The sequence below is a fragment of the Rhea americana genome, unplaced genomic scaffold, assembly GCF_003343005.1.
Source record: "Rhea americana isolate MKP2758 unplaced genomic scaffold, rheAme1 scaffold_34, whole genome shotgun sequence".
Lineage (NCBI taxonomy): Eukaryota > Metazoa > Chordata > Aves > Rheiformes > Rheidae > Rhea > Rhea americana.
This window is the reverse complement of record NW_028186468.1, coordinates 327,254-343,652: the sequence shown is the minus strand read 5'-3', so window position 1 is coordinate 343,652 and position 16,399 is coordinate 327,254. Positions and strand designations below refer to the sequence as shown.

At 36.7% G+C, this 16,399-nt stretch overlaps 1 long non-coding RNA gene across 1 annotated transcript; it reads left to right on the top strand.

Annotated features, from left to right (window-relative positions):
* Positions 1–1,961: 1,961 nt before the first annotated feature.
* LOC146592220 (uncharacterized) lies at positions 1,962–4,625 on the top strand. Its single transcript, XR_014896612.1, has 2 exons — positions 1,962–2,101; positions 4,317–4,625. It is a non-coding gene; the product is annotated as an uncharacterized LOC146592220 (long non-coding RNA).
* The last annotated feature ends 11,774 nt before the right edge of the window (positions 4,626–16,399 follow it).

Here is a 16,399-nt window from a genome sequence, read left to right as displayed (position 1 = left end):
TATAGTATATAAGAGCACCACACAGTGATGCTTAATGTCTTCATCCTTTTAATTCTCATGTGAAGTAGAAACATSACTTTTTACATATGCATTGCAGATAGAAAATGGAAGATTTGGTGACMTATCCAAGGTGACTGAGTTTGGGCAGTGACATGAATCTCAGTTTCCTAACTTTCTGATCAACGCCTTGTCCCTCTATGTGCTCTACAAATAACCTGTCATTTACATTGTGGGTTTAAATAGCATCTGAAGACTTATCAATTCTTCCCTTCTATTGACAAGTGATGCCCATTTATCTTTCATAACATGCAGAAGGTTTTTGTGAGCAGTTCACTCTAGTTCATGAGGGACACGAGGCCCCTGTGCAGGTGCCCGAAATCATTGACTTTTCCTAAACATATACAGAAGATGAGTTTGACATATGGGGGTGATATGCCTGGCATATGATATACCCAGGGAATCAGACTGTGTCAAATTGTAAACTTCCACTTGTTTTGTGAATAAAGTTTTGATCATTATCTCCCTGATAATTTCTTTAGATGGGAAAACTCAATTTGTAAGAAGATCACTGAGCAGTGGTGAAAAAGTCCCCCTCGGTATGCACAATACGACCTGACAGGGGACAGAATAACCCTAATAACCCTTTGGTATAGAATTGCTATTTTCCTGTAGAACAGTATATTTGCTGCTCACAGGTCACTGCTTTGAGCTCTTGAGAGTAACTAGTTTGGTGAGGGGAAGGGTGGAAAATTCTAGTTTAAAGTTAGGGAAAAAAAGGTTTTGGTTTCTTCTATTTGATAAGATGACCACAGACGACAAAGAAATCTTCACCAAATTTTGAGACTGGCAATGGTTAAGTGGTTATCTACTACTTAATGTGAWTATCTAATATTTGGTCAATATTATTTGATCAAAACCCTAAGAAATCTTGTGAGGAGCAACTCATAAGAGAGCTTTTTAGCATTTACAAGGTACATCTCAAAAGGATCATTCTTTGAAAGAGTCTCAATCTTTTTGTAGCACAAGTGATTCTGAGAAAGAAGGGAGAGCTGGTAYTCAGCCTGCCAGCTGAAGTTATCTAATAAGAGGAATATGATGAAAATGAAAGGGATAAGAGGGAAAGGTGAAAATTGTAGTAGAAATGCAAGGAACAATTTGAAAACAAAAAGAATGTGTTTTGCAGATAAAAGAAAGAAGAACAGAAAGAAAGGGAATAAGAGCAGAGAYGGAACAGATTAAAAGGAGGAAAGACAGCCTTTGACAGAGGTGATACTTGGAAAACACAAATACACTAGTCCTGCAAAATATTCTATTTTAAACTGTCACTATTTTTGATAGACTATTATGGTTTCTGTGAGTCAGGGTTCCAAAACTGATTGGTAACATCTGCTTTTTATGAGTCTGTAGCACTCAACAACAGCATATTACATGCTGTGGAGACTCATGCTTACATTTCCAAGATCTTGATAACTTCTCACATGCCAGCAATTCTTCACCAGCTATTCTGAGTACAAAACTAAAGGCACAAAACTAGAGGAAAAAAAAAAGAGAGATAAAACTTACAGAGAAAAAGTGCCAAAAAGTCTAATAATGGATTAACTAAAGTAATCTCTCAAATGATAACACAGAGAGATACAATTTCTGCCATGTTCTCTGTTCTTAAGTTTACCCAGTGCTAAGCCCTACGAATCTTGGCCTGTTAAATTACTGATAGTATTAAAAAATAATACAAATAAAAGGTGTAGCTGCTTTGTCTTTTCTTAAGGGGAAATTTTGCACCCATGTCATTTCCCTTAAGAGTGAATCAACTTAAAAAAAAAAATCTACTTGTTTGCATGAGCTGTGATTCTGGACGCAGAATATCAAAGCCTCCAAGACTTCAGGGTACGAGAACTGCTGAGGAGATAAGYGATAACAGTATTAGGATGTGTAGCTTGTCCAGCTTTTCCAGGTGGCGCAGCAGAAGCAGGAGGCAAGACGAGCGTGAGCAGRCTGGAATCGGGAGCGGCGCGCGGAGAGGAAGGCCGAGCCGCAGGCTGGAAGGAGGGCTCCGGYGAGAAGGCGAGCCCGTCGGCGATCTGCGGCACGCTGCACTGCGCAGGTCACGACGGCGTAGCCCCAAGGGCGTTACGTGCTCTGCAGCCTCCGCAGCAGGCGCTTCGATAGCTATTTCCAGCAGCTATGCTTGTGAATCGCGCCTGCTGAATTGCGATGAATCATCCCRCAGCGATGTGTGCCAAATGTCAGCACCCGTTGATCTCATTGTAAATACGTAACAGGTTACTCGGATTAGGAAGTCAAAGACATCCAGATACAAAATTAGTCTCCTCATTTTATATTCATCTGATGTTTTAGGCTCTGATATTGTCCAATTATAAATGATGATTTAGTTTATGTTAAATTTTATGAAGAGGAATCTGAAGAGAAGAGCTAGTATCTTGAATTCTAAGATTATTTTATCAACTCCTTAAAAAAATGGAAGTAACATATTTGTGGGAAATCTGCAGCATGATTTTATTTTTGGATCAAAAAAATCAGGATATGTTCATAAAATTGTCCTAGGTGGCTTTAAGAGAAATTCRGTGAAGAAAGTATTTGAAGTCACCTGCTACCCAATGTATCACCTATTCAATCCTTTCATTATTGCTACAAATATAAATTTCTTTGCCAGAAGGCAGAAGTGCTTTTGAGAAGACATGTTCGGGCATTGAGTCTTTGCTTTTAAAGAATCTACTGAGTTCCTAAGAGGCAGTTTTAYATTAGCTGTGGTATTATCTTTGTTCTTTGTGGTGAAATGCAATGATAATACCATTTTAATTGGCCTTTGAAAATACTAGTTTTCAAATGGTAATCTACTAGGAGGCTTAAAATCCTGAAAAACTGAAGGGTGATGATTTAATTATAATGGCAACCTGCTTGAAGAATCAATACAAGCTAAGTGTTTGTCTAATTCACGTGATTAAGCAATTACAAAATGGCCCCACTTAAAGTTTGCATTTTGTGTGGGAATCACGCATATTTTAAGAGCTACTTTGAGTGGCTCCATAGAAATGAAAAACAAGAAAAGTCTCTCTTTTCATTGCTCAGATCTATAGCTGCTTTCAATGATATGAAGAACTTCAACAATGAAAGTCAAAATATGGAAAAATTTCCTCATATTGTTTCTACTTCAAAGATGAACTTGTGTGGAATTGACTGCTATATATTCTAAAAGAGGCAATGCTTTTTAGAAGACTGGACAATATGCACTAAATTATTTTTTTCCCGGTGAAACTACAGGAGTCTTAGAAATGTTTCATAAATGCTTTTTAAAAAAAGAATATTTAGAAAAATATACCACTTCTCAGGTGTACAGTTTGCACAATGCACATATTGCGTTGCAATAGTTAATTATTGGAAACAAAAACTTATTTTGCTGTGATGAATTAGTGCTGAATGAAGACAAAAGGATTCTTTTGGGGTGTAAATAGTCTGTGTAAACACAGACTATTATATCTGTATATATTAGGTAGATTTTAGAAATTAARTGCCATCTTATTTAATTCAAATACTTATTTGGAGGATAACACACATGTATATATGTATATATACACACATATACATACATACATACACATACACACAAACACACGTGTATGTGCGCACACACACACACATATGCAACACAATCTCCCCACATTTAAAACCTGTTCTTGTAAATATCATTATATTCAGTCCAAAARGACTTCTTTTAAATATAAAAGAGGTTGATAATGTGTACGAAAATCTCTCTAAACACAAATGTAGTGTACTATCACTCTAGAGAGRAGTTTTCTTTATAGCATTACCACCTAGCAATATTTAGCAAGGGTGACACTATAGAAAAAAGCTCTTCTTAGAAATTCTGTTCTTTTTTTGTGTTTTATTTTTTGAACATTGTTAGCATTCTATTTAGCATTTCAGGTGTCAAATCTTCAGGCAAGCTGATACCTCTTTTTAAGTTATAAAAATACACTAGCTTGTTTTAGTTGCTTGCTATTCATTTTCTGTGGAAGTTGGCAATTTTAAAGTTATTGATTTAAATAGCAGCATTTAAAGGCAGTGCAATTTGCAAACATTTCCAGTAGCTAAGTTAGGACTTGGAAAGAATGTTGCAAGCTATAATGAAAATTCCACTTTCTCTCACTCCTTATCATGCTGTCACATTCTGCATTCTTGAGATGGACTCTGAAAATCGTTATGCAGCCTTTATGATCTAGCTGCTACTTTCCCAGGAAGTATAGTGCCATCRTTTCAACAGCGGAGCTTTTATCCTGGGCCATATTCGTTCTTTTCAGCAAGGCTTTGCAAACGTCGCTGCCTGCACAGGAGGCCGAGGCACAACCCGAACACACCTGCACGCCGGACCTTCACCGCCCCGCCAGCGGGGATGAAAGGAGACGGGGCTGGAGGCAGGTTTGCCTGCGGCGGTGGCGGTGGCGGGCGGCCCTTTTCCCCTGCTGCAGGATATCCAGCTCGGCTTCGAAATGCGTGCGGATGTTAACAGCYTGGGAACGCTCGCTGCCTGGGAGTGAACGCAAAGGGAAATTATGATCTGTTAAACTGGATTTGGTGCAGTTATAAATAAACTAATTTGCTTAAATCACCTTCAGAGATAAGATACCTAACATAGTTTAAGTATTTAAATGATCTTAAGTGCTGCTTGGAATATATAGGTCGTAAGCCAGCGGAGAGAGGTGAATACTGGAAAACTTCTGCAAACTCTTCCCATATTAATGCTTTGTTTTGACTTCATTTATATTCCTTTGGTAACAGCTTTTGCAAATCCTTTGCTGGAGTCAATTACTGTTAAAATATTGCTTTGGACTAATATTTTTTCAACCAAATATTGCTGAACACTTGCGGAAAATTAACCATGAATTTTATGAGCAAGCATTCATACTTYGGGATTTACATTAAACAGTATGCTCATCTATCACAGAATAGAAACAAACCTCTGCCCTCCTGATATCCATGGAAAAACACTTCAATTTTATAYGTTTAATTCTTATACCAAACCTGTCTTGAAGCTGCTACCGGTGGGCTGTAATTCACAAGAACAATCTTCAGTCACTAACTTAAAAAAGAAATTATTTTAGTCAAGTAGGAACTTCTTTAACAGGAAATTCAGTCAGAAAAAGCAGCTAGCATTAATTTCCATAAACAAATMAGCCAGTTTGAGTGCATATATCTAAACCAATGCAAGTGTTCATTTGCTGGGCTGACTGGTTGACACGCATTTCCCATACGCATGCACAACCAGCATTGGCTGCTATGCCTGAGACAGTCTCCGTCTTTCACATGGTGTATCAGCTATTCATGTATCTCAATGAATTAAAACAAAGTTTTAGTTTCAGTGTTGAGCTCATCCTTACTGAAAGACTGGAGGAAAAGGAAATTCATGGTCAGGGATAGGATTAAATCTCACTTAAGTTAGCTTCCCAAGTAGTTATGGATTTAAGGAGTGCCTTGCTCCTCCTGGGTAGCTCTGTGATTCTTTCCTCCCAGAGTGTTAGCATACATGCAAACATATTTGTGAATAGTTCATTTGCGTGAGGTTCGTTTTGATAACCTGTTTTCTATGAAGAGTTTGGTACTGGAGTCAGGTGTCTGCTGGGCATTTCCACTACTTATTTTTAAATTGGGAGGATTGTGGCTGCAGACATAGGTTTTGTCATATTGCTTGATAAAACAGTTAAGGAGGCATCAGMACCACTTTGATGATTTTGAGAGATCCTACAATGAAGATTGCATTATTGTTTGATCATTTGCCCTTACGGGGCAGAGGAGACACAAAAAGGAAGATGAGAATTTGAGCTCATGTGCAACAAGAGCASGGAGAATTACTATAGCACTGGTAGAAGGAAAGTAGATGTAATGTTTGGTAATTGCCACGTTGGTCATAACATACCATAACATAAAAGCGCTATGTATGTGCGCCTGATTTAAAAGCTACGTGAACCCTCTTGTCGGGCCTGAAAGAGAAAGGTCATGAAAAATTCTTAGAAACATTGGATAATAAGCAGCTGGGTACATTTGACAAATACTTGGTCCAAACATTAGACAGCATCATGATGTGTGGAGAATAGTGCTGTCTGACAGCAGTAGTGGTTTTGGGAGGGAGGAAGAAGGTTTATTGCTTTATATAGAGCAAAATAACTCCTTTTATTCGGTATACTGGATAAGCAGAAAAACACTCCAAAATGAACCAGTAAAGGAACCAATTACTTTAACTACTCTGTCCCCACCAGACAGAGATGAAATTAAAGAACGAGTTATTAATGCTCTCTATCCAAACCCAAACAGGTAATGGCAGTACCCTGTCAGATAATTCTTCAAAAGACAACAGGAACCTTTGAATCGGACGGCATCACCTTCTTCTGGTTCCACATGACAGAAAAGGATTTCGGTAAAAGGAATAGGAAACGTTAGSAGGGCTGGACTGGAGGACTGTGAGGTCCACAAGGTTCACTTGATCCTAAAACCAATCTGTGGTTGACAATATGTATGTAAGACCCCTGTGCAGCGACTAACTTATTCTTTAGTAGGAACCTGTAACTGACCCTATCTTATATACTTAGTGTCCCTCATCAGGCCTTTCCTGCCCAGGACATTCACTGCATCTTTTGAAAACATATAGTAAAATTAATTTTTGGTCTAAAAGTTTTCTTTAGCCAAAAATTAAAACCAAAGGATTTTATGTAAGACATGAGTCAAAATAATAGTAGATCCTGGGGAAATCAGTAAGCCTGCTTCTTCACTTAAAATGTGGAGACAGTCCTAGGCTTTTAAATTTGGTTAACAAAATTGGGCCTTCTACTTTCTATGCAAACATTGTGTTTACTGAAGGGACAAAGCCAAGGTAATCTTTGGGATTTGAATTATAAGTGTCTATCTTCACTGAAAAATAGCTTGTGATATGTCATGCAGTTTTCCTTTCCTTACTTGGTAAAATTATGCAGTTCCAGTTGGATGTTACATTGCTGGACAAACTCCTCTCGTTGACCCCTCTGTTCACTAGCTTCCACCCCCAGATCTGTAAACTAACCTTGTCTGCACTGAGTGACCAATTCAAGCCCTCACAGCAGGGGTGGAAAGTGATTATGAAGTCTTAAAAACAGATCATCAATGCAGTTGTACTGTAGGAACAAAACTGTTGAATATTTACAGAGCATAACTGGAGCCTATAGTTCAAAAGTACCAATACAGAAGCACCTATAAGACCACAGCCAACTGTACTACCTCAAACTGAGGACAATCCCTCGACAACAAGATCTTTAGYTGTCCTCTTCTGTAAAAAAAAGGCGAGAGTATGCTTCAGTTCCTACAGCTGTAAACAGCATCAGAAATAGATCGCTGTATAGAATGAAATCATAGGCCACAAAAATGTGTAATGTTTTATATCCTGAAGGTAGCAGCATGAACAGAGTAACGCTTTGCAATTATGCAATGCCTCTGAGCTGAGGAGCCCAAAATGTTTTACAAAGGTGGGTAAGAACTAAGCTTTTGAAAGATCCACAAAAAACAGTGGGGAGTCTTCTATGCAGAGGTGTGTGAAAACTGATCATTTTCTGTATGTTCTCTGGCTGAAATGAAAAAGTAAAACCAAAAAATATGTTTGGGCCAATAGAAAGCTAATTCTTTATTTTATTGGTGAAGCTCACACAAATTCTTTTGTTGATCTAAAAAAAAACATTCTGCTTTATTTTGCATACTGAATTCCCTTTCCAGTATATCCTTTATTCAAAATAAGTTTTGAAAACAAAACGATAATATTCCTTCTTTAAAAATGTTGATGTGGTGTTTGACTCACATTTTTTGCCCATTTTAATCTCATTTTGAGACCTTATTTGAATTTGATATAAATTTATTAATTACTTCTGTTCTTCTCCATCCCAATTAATGCAGCTCTGTTCCACCCTCCTCCCACTTATGTCCTTAGTATCCGTGCATCCCAGATTTGCCTCATTGAATGGTCATACARTGTACTGATTGATCTAACAATTCAGTCTGAAGGCAGTGTTATGATGCCTGAAATACCCTTAATTGCACTGTAAGTGAAGCCAAGTTTGCAGGGCATGGATAGAGTTTCATGGCRAGCAGTAACTCTAGTTATTAAGAAGCCCTGAGTAACATAGATAATAGATGCCATCCATACTGGGAATCATTCTGAATGTAAAATGAAGTAACTCAAATAAYCCTTGTTAAAGGGTTCTTCTTAAAGTCTGAGACAATTCAAATAAACAGGATATGAGAGAAAAAAGTCCCTGAAAAWTTTGACTGAGTCCTGTTTCATTAGCTTCTGCAATTTCCAGCATGTTCACACTAGCTGTAGAGTAGACTGGAAAATGGGAAAAAAATTAATGGAAAAATAAGCTCTTTGGCTTCTCTGGCTTCCAGGAAAGCATTGCAGTTAGCCTAGAAAAGCCTCAAGCACATAAACGTGACCATTACTCTTCTATTGTACTTTGGAAGTACAGCATGTGCCCAGCTGTTGCTGGAATTCTCTCCACTTATAGAACCTTTAATGACAGAGAGTCTGGAAATGACTTTGGCGTCTAACATTTGTGAGCAAAAGTTCCTAATTTTAGTTACTCTCTCCTAATTCTAAATAAACTGACATCCACGAGGATATTGCTTCTGATGGCTTAGGCTCAAGTATGATGTCCGACCATATAGTGTTGTTCTCGGGTTATCCTCTCCAGACTGGAGCTCTGGAATAATTAAAGACACCACAGTTAGGGAATCCGTCACAGCTTTTACACAGGGCCTAGTGCCAGCCRTAAGACATTAGGAATTTATTCTGGACAGAAAGGATAGTTAATGTCTTGGAAGTAGCGAATGTTAAATACAGGAAAKAGCACGAGAGAGGGAGAAAGGAAAGACCCTTAAAGGAGTCATCTGAAACAGGGAAAGCTTTCTTCTTTGGCTTTTGGTAATACTTGGACCGACACACGTACAAATGCAAATATGCACAACGACACACATTGTATTTGTACCCTGATTGGATTTGCAGGTGTGTACAGAGATCACCTGAACAATCTTTCTCCAAATTGAGAAGAAAACCCTTTCAGCTCTTGGGCAGGAAGCAGTAAAAAATATAGGCATATGATATAAGGGATCAACTTCTCAGACGTTCTAGCAAACAAGTTGCTTGCCGTTTAAATGTCATGAAGTCAAGACAGGTCCAGTGACTGTGACCAGCCACAGCCACCAAATACCGTTAGCTGTTCTTATTTCTTCACAGTCTAATAATGCTAAGACAGAAGGTTCTTCATGGTATTCCTGGCTTCTGTTGTTGTTTATTCACATCTAAAAAAAAGGAAGAGAAAATTATTTTATTTTTAACTGTATGAACCACTGTAAGATTCAGATTTGGTCAAAGGTATTGCAAGGTTGTTTTTATTGTGCAGATTGTCTTTCTCATTATAACATTTTGATATAAGAGCAATCTAATTTTTCTTTCTCCTCAGGCTAATTGGTTAGTCTCTTTTCTGAGAACTCATCTCAGTAAACTATACTGGAGAATTTATTCTTTGTGACTATATATATGAATAGGAAAGATCAGAATACATTTCTTTACTGATATTCATGTTTCAAAGTGCAGATTCATTCAAGATGCACTGCTTCRACGTTCTCTTTTGTAGGAAAGTACAATGTGTTAGTGGTTTAATATCCTCAGAAGTTTCTTCTTTTTTATAGCTTTGTTTCATATTTCCCACAGCCATGAAAGACCACACAAAYAAAATATTCCTGTAAAAATGAGTAGCACAGTATCACAGAAATTATCTTAGTTAATTTGAGCACAAAACAGTTGGCAAACATTGTATTCATTTTTAATGTGAAATATTTATTGTCTTGTTTTCTCTTGTCCTCGAAAAGAAAATGAGATGGTGCTTTATTTTAAAAATTAAGAAGTAAATGCCAGTAACAATTTGTATTGCTATATATGAAAACAAAGTTCTTCTGTAATACAATAGTAAGAATGGAGTTATTTACCCAAGAAATAAAGAGTCTTTACAACTAACTAATACTAGTCAAYGAATCATAGAGCAGGACAAATGCTATAAAAATTCCAAAAATATTCATACATTTAAAAAAATATACCATAGCTATGATCAYRTTCTTTTTATATTCTTTTTCCATAAATATTCTAGCAACAGAGTTTTCTGGCAAGAACATACTTAAAAATAACCAAATCTTAATGTGACTATTACAGAATRTGTGTGGAAAGTGAATTTTAATTTCAGTTTGTGAGCTATCATATAAAATATACATTTCCTGCATTCAATAAGGTAATTAAAGATGCTTAAGTCTCATTATTTTCAAAATGAATACTAGAGTATTATCTTCTGGACATGAGAAATAGCTTGAAAGCATGATATTCCTCTAAAAATTCATTCATTTATTRGTACAGGTGAATTCCATATCTGTATGTAAAACCAGAACACAGACAGTACTGCAATGGAGAGGATAAAACAAGGAAGGTAGGCATCACATGAACTATACATTTTCCTTTCAAAATTACTTTAGCTCTGAAAGTCAAAGTATAATATGGACTTGTAAATGAGCTGCAAGTCAAGATTTTTTAAATAGAAATTATTCAGTAGGTAAACTTAAAAAAGATAAACTTTGACTTGTTTGTAGTTTGTAAACAGGCAAAACAATCAGATCATTTATTCATGATGAATTTCTTTTGCCTAGTATTTAGCAAATTATCCATTACGATCAACAGAGGAATTTCATTCATTAATAAATGTTGGTATTTTTGCCTATATTGTGTTTTTTAAATAAAACATTTATTGCARTTTTTAAAGATGTGTGTGCAATATAGCTCAAGTCTTCCTTCTTTGGTGGTGGTGCGTCAAACTTCCGCTTAAGGGCAACTGGTGTCTTGTTTAAATTCCTGACTAACCACATTCATTTTTTTGATATCTCTGGTATTTTTATTATTGTCTTTTTTCCCTGCCTTAAACAGAATTGTTACCAGACTCATTCTGGTGAGAGCCAACAGTAACCAGGGCCCACCCAGGCCAGGGCTGCAAGTACATAACATAACTCACTCGGGGGCCTTCTCAGTACCCGTCAGCCATGGGCCAGGCAATACCTGTTGAAACCCACAGAAAGCCTTCAGATAGAATTTGGCCATGTCCCTTGGAAAAGAGGATTTGTAYTTTTCTGGGAATCACGACTGAATGGAGGACTGAAGTAGCCAGTGGGCAAGACAGCTGCGAGTTCCTCTTTCTCCAAAGTCACTGCATTCTTCAGCTAAGACTCRCTTCCCTGATAAGTTTATTATTTTACTCGGTAGATCAGATGCTTTTTTATTACAAACAAACAGTAATTTTGGTTCTTCTCTAGATGCATAGAAGTGGCTAAAATATCTTTTCACTGGTGTACTGTTACACTGTCAATATTTGTGTCAGACTTACCTCAGTTCTCATATTTTACAAAAAAATTAACAGTCATKAATTTCTAAAGTGTTATAGAAATAGTCAGCTTCTCAAGGGCACTAACTTCACCAGTTCCAGTGCTTTCTCTTTACATGTRGGTGTGGATACTGCCTAGAACTATTATTTTTTTTTCTTTATTTAAGAAGGAAAATTGCAGACTTTTTCTTTGTTCTAATTTTTGTATGACAGTAACAACTATTGATTCATATCTTTTTCATTTTTTTGGTACTGAGTAATAGGATACTGTTCCTGTAAAAGCAAATGGTTCTGCAGATCTCAAAAACTGAAGCACTTTTAAAATAACCAGTGATAAATCTCTTCGTGTTTAGTTAACCATCAAAGTAAGGAAAACATAGGGCAGGCTTTTTAAGGCAAAGCAAGTACACAAGCCGTGGCCTTTGAGATATTTTCCCATGATTTGCCTGTGCTGGAATTTTCAAGCTGAAATTCAAAAGCTGAGAATATCTTTTCTTACTTCCTGCTACTCAGAGTAGAGTAAAAACTTCTCATATAAGCATTCTCAGTTCATGTAAAAATATCAATAACTCTCAAGGGTTGCTACCACATTCTAGAATTCCACAACATTATGGTTTTTCAGACCTCTTTTCTGATGTTTTAGATTCTGAACAGTCCTAAACTGTTTCAGCCATCATATAATTTAGGACTGAGTCATTCCACATTCCTACAAGAAACCTTCTCTTATGCATGATTATATATTGTGAAAACGGATAGGCTAATTTTGCAGCATGCATTTTCTGTGGTAGCTGTCCCACTACTATTTTAGCAAGTTTTTAATGATACRCTTACTGCAACAGCCATCTCATTTATAATTACAATTCTCAAAAGTGACTAACTTTGACTACAATTATATACATCAACTGCTCTCTCCTGCAGAAGACTATGCAAAGAAAAGTATAGGATATTTTTGTATGTTTGTAGACCTAAACAAAGGTGACTGTAAGAATGTGCCACACTGTAGGTATTACCATTATGTAATGGTGAAAATGAGAGGACTCGGACAGGTCTTTAACAGTCAAGTGTGTCTCTCCCATTCGTTTCAGTTTCTAAGGAGATTTGCAGTAGAACACAGCAGAACTGCTTTGCRTTTGCATAAGCCAAGTTGTGGGTCCAGAAGATATATTTGCTCTGCAATAGATAAGAGCCTGCTTTTATTTGTACTGTGCCTTAGCAGAAAGCACACCTAAAGGAAAAAAAAAAAAAAAAGATTTTACCTTTGCTGTCAATTTAACAAGCTTAAAAATTAAGTTCATCTTACGCCTTTGACTTAACTCTTTGTGCTTTGTATCTCTTAACCCCAAGGTGCAGGAGAACTTGACACTTGATAATGATCTTCTGCTTGCTCAGCAAAATAGAAGGATACATTAATGGAGACTGACAAAGTAAATACAGCAACAATCATGTAAGCCAAAAGAGAAAGACACATGTTAACGGGAATAGAAGATGCTATACAACATACCACTTAAAGATGCAGTGAAAAGGTTAAAGGTTCTTAAGAAACAGAGCTGCTAATCCTCAAACTTACAAGTCAACACAATAGCTGCTATACATTGAGGAGTAATATCTGAAAGAAAGGGAAGAAGTTAAGCAGGCAAAAGAGGCACAAAAAGCTTCTGCGTTTTCTTTCTACAAAGGAACAACTTTGGACCATCCCCATGTAGAGGATGATACAGATAAGAAGCTCACTGGTGGTAAGCATCTGGGATGGGAGGGAGGATCATAGGATGTTGTGGGATTCTCTTTGTTTCTTTCTTTAACTGTGTATGTCTCCACTGTTTTTTGAAGCCTTTCCAAACCCCAAGGCTTTTGAGGTTCTTGCATCACTCATTTCAACATTTTTTTTTTCTCTTTTAACAATGTCAGAGTAATGTGGATGTATGTTAACATAGGAGAATATCAGTATTTGGCCCCTAATTAGATTCATACTCCTACTGAAATTTTAAAAAGGCCCTAGCACAAACGAGTTACAATTATGATTACTTCCCTCCTGACGAGAAAAGCTCTTGAGCAGTAATTCCACGAATATCCACAGATTCAAGTTTGAATTTGAAATAATGAATCTGATTCTCGACTTCAATGCTTGAAGAAACCAGAGCTCTAAGTTTCTCTAACTCACTAAGTTTTGGATTGGGTCTTGGGAAATCCTTAGAAACTTGCTGTCTGTGTGTGAGTGTGTGTGTGTGTGCGTGTGTGGGTGTGTGTTGGTGTGTGTGTGTGTGTTGGTGTCTTCTGAAAAAGAGCTAAAGTCTCTAGTACCAGAAAATGTTGTATATTACTCGAGAGTGACCAAGCACATATTGGAATGCTGCCATCTAAGTCAAGAGAGAGAGAAACATGTTAATGGAGATGATTTGCTTAAGGGAACTACTTGAAAATAGTTTATAGGGTGGGAGGAAAGAGAATGGAGGCACATGGGAGCAAACCCAAACATGCCTTATATTTATTCAGCATTCTGTAGGCCATTCTCCAGYGGCCTTACCTGTAACACTGAACATTTAAACTTTTGTAGACAAACAAGAACTCAATAAATGTTCTATTTTCAAGGTCTCTGCTCATCCTACTCATCATGTAGTCTTTGATCAATGGGAAACTGAACTAAAAGCAATGCTTCAGGGTCCGATCCAGCAAGCTGGGTAATTTTATTTACATGAATAGAAATAGACAACTGTATATGAATGGGTAGGGGCTGTATTTGTAGATATTTAAAAGATAGCCTAGGAAGTTTCAACTTCTCTCTGTGAGGGCTGTTCAGACAATTGTTGATGTTAGCAAGGAAGTAAAAGAAACTAACTACTTATCAGCATGGGTGAGAAAGAAAGCATACATTTGACATCTGATTTATGGGCAATTGATGTAGTAATTTATTAAAGTGTAAGTAAATGAATGTTATTTTCTTTTAGCATTTTCAGTATTTAAGTGATTTCTATCCAAAGTATAGGATTTGAAGTCAGAACTCACAATTCAAATTTTTTTCACATTGCTTCCATAAGAATTCAAGTGTTTCTTAGCCAATTKGTGTGACATGCTGTCTGTTAAAATGATAGTTGCTGAAAAACATATTTTTTACCTGCGGAGACTTTAGAAAGTGATATTTCTCAAAAAGCCTAATTAAGTGTAAAATTTTGAAATATGTTGGTGTACTCCTCTGACTTAATTTTGTACTGAGATGTGCATGTATAACACAATACATCTTCATAAAGTTTAAACAAAGGCTGATAGATTAAATACAGAAGCAGATTAGCATGTCTCATCAATCACTAAAAGAAAAAAAAAACATGGCAAACCTTGCCAGTTTATTAAAACCAAGTTTTGTACAAAAWTTCACTTATTTAGACAATTGTGTTCATAAAAGCTGCTTTTACTTGGACGGTGATTGGCAAAGTGTTTCCCAGATAAAGCCCTTCAACACTCATTGCTGAAGTCAAATATCTGAGTTCAGCATGGGAGTGTATTTCCACGGCCTATGTTTTACGTGGCATCAAACCAGGTGATCATTGTTAGATATTACTTTTTCTCAATCTCCATATTCACCTGATTTACATGCATTTTTCGGGGATCCTACCATATTACTAGGAGGTGCCTTTCTACCTGCAGAAGTTGGCTTCACTGCCTCAAGACCTTTGCTGCTTTGTTTATAACGGTACTAGCAGAGGTGAGATCCAGTGCTGGAACTTCTTCAGGATACAGTTCACATTTGTGAAGTAGTTGCAAATTATTATAAGTTATAGATTGTACTCATTTTCACACTATTACTGCCTCTTGCATCTCTGCTGAGTGTAGCTGTAGTAACTGCTCATTTACCACATACAATGTCATGACCGACTAAATATCAAAGCGATCTTTCAAGATTTAAGGCTATGTGCAACAACACTATAAGCAGTATAAATTCAGAGGAACTATGCATGCCTGTAAATGACTGTAATATACGAGTGAATGGGTCATAGTGAGTGATAGGAAACATGAAAAGATTAATAGAAATGAAATGAAATGCAATGCAAGATAAAATATAGAAGATCTGACATTTACCATTCCTGCTTGTTGGTGGGGTTTTCTTCTGTTGTTTTTCTGTTTTTTTTCAGTCATCTTAGCTTGCCAGTTATATTAATTTGATGAAAGTTTACACCCCTATTTGTAGTTTGGCTGAATTTGGCAACAGACATAGAATGTAGATAGATGCTATCCACAAATTTTGGTCTGGGTACAYTAAAGCTTGGTAAAAATTGTAGTTATTTGCTCATTCACTGTCATCACTATAGTAAATATATCTCTATAGAGCCACCTGGAATGTTTTAAATCCTTTTTTTTTTCTTCCCTCTCTTTGATAGGCAGCGCTTTTCAAATGAATGTAATTTGTAAAAAAAAAACTTGATATATTGAAAGGTTGCGTTTCACCAGTTTTCAGTATGTTGTGAAACTTTTTCTCAGTAATGCTGTTGACTTTCTTTTGCTGAAAAGTGACCAATCTCCCTCAGCTAGGATCTTTAACAAAGTCCCAACAGAGCCTAGAATGAAGAACAATATTTTGACAACTAGACGTAAATAAGTTTCTTTTTCAGGATTCCAAAGCTGTATTTTGTCTTGGCAGCTGCCCAGATCTGTTTCATTGGAAAATGCTTTTGGCTATTTGAGTGAGGAAGAAAAATGTGACTGTGGATTATAGTAGGGTTTTGGATTTTTCCCTATTTTATTTATTTATTTTTTTAATTCTGCCRGGTTTGGGGCGTGCTATGGATCTTACACAAATTATTTTTGCAAGATATGTTGGGCTTCCTGTTTTTTTAAAAGAGAAGGTATTTGCACAGAGGAAGGAGGATGCAGGTACAGAAAGAAACTTTTTGTTCTAATAAAGTCTTTGATTTGCTTAACCTGTAACCTGCAGGGGAATACCATTTAGTGCATTGTCACAGTTC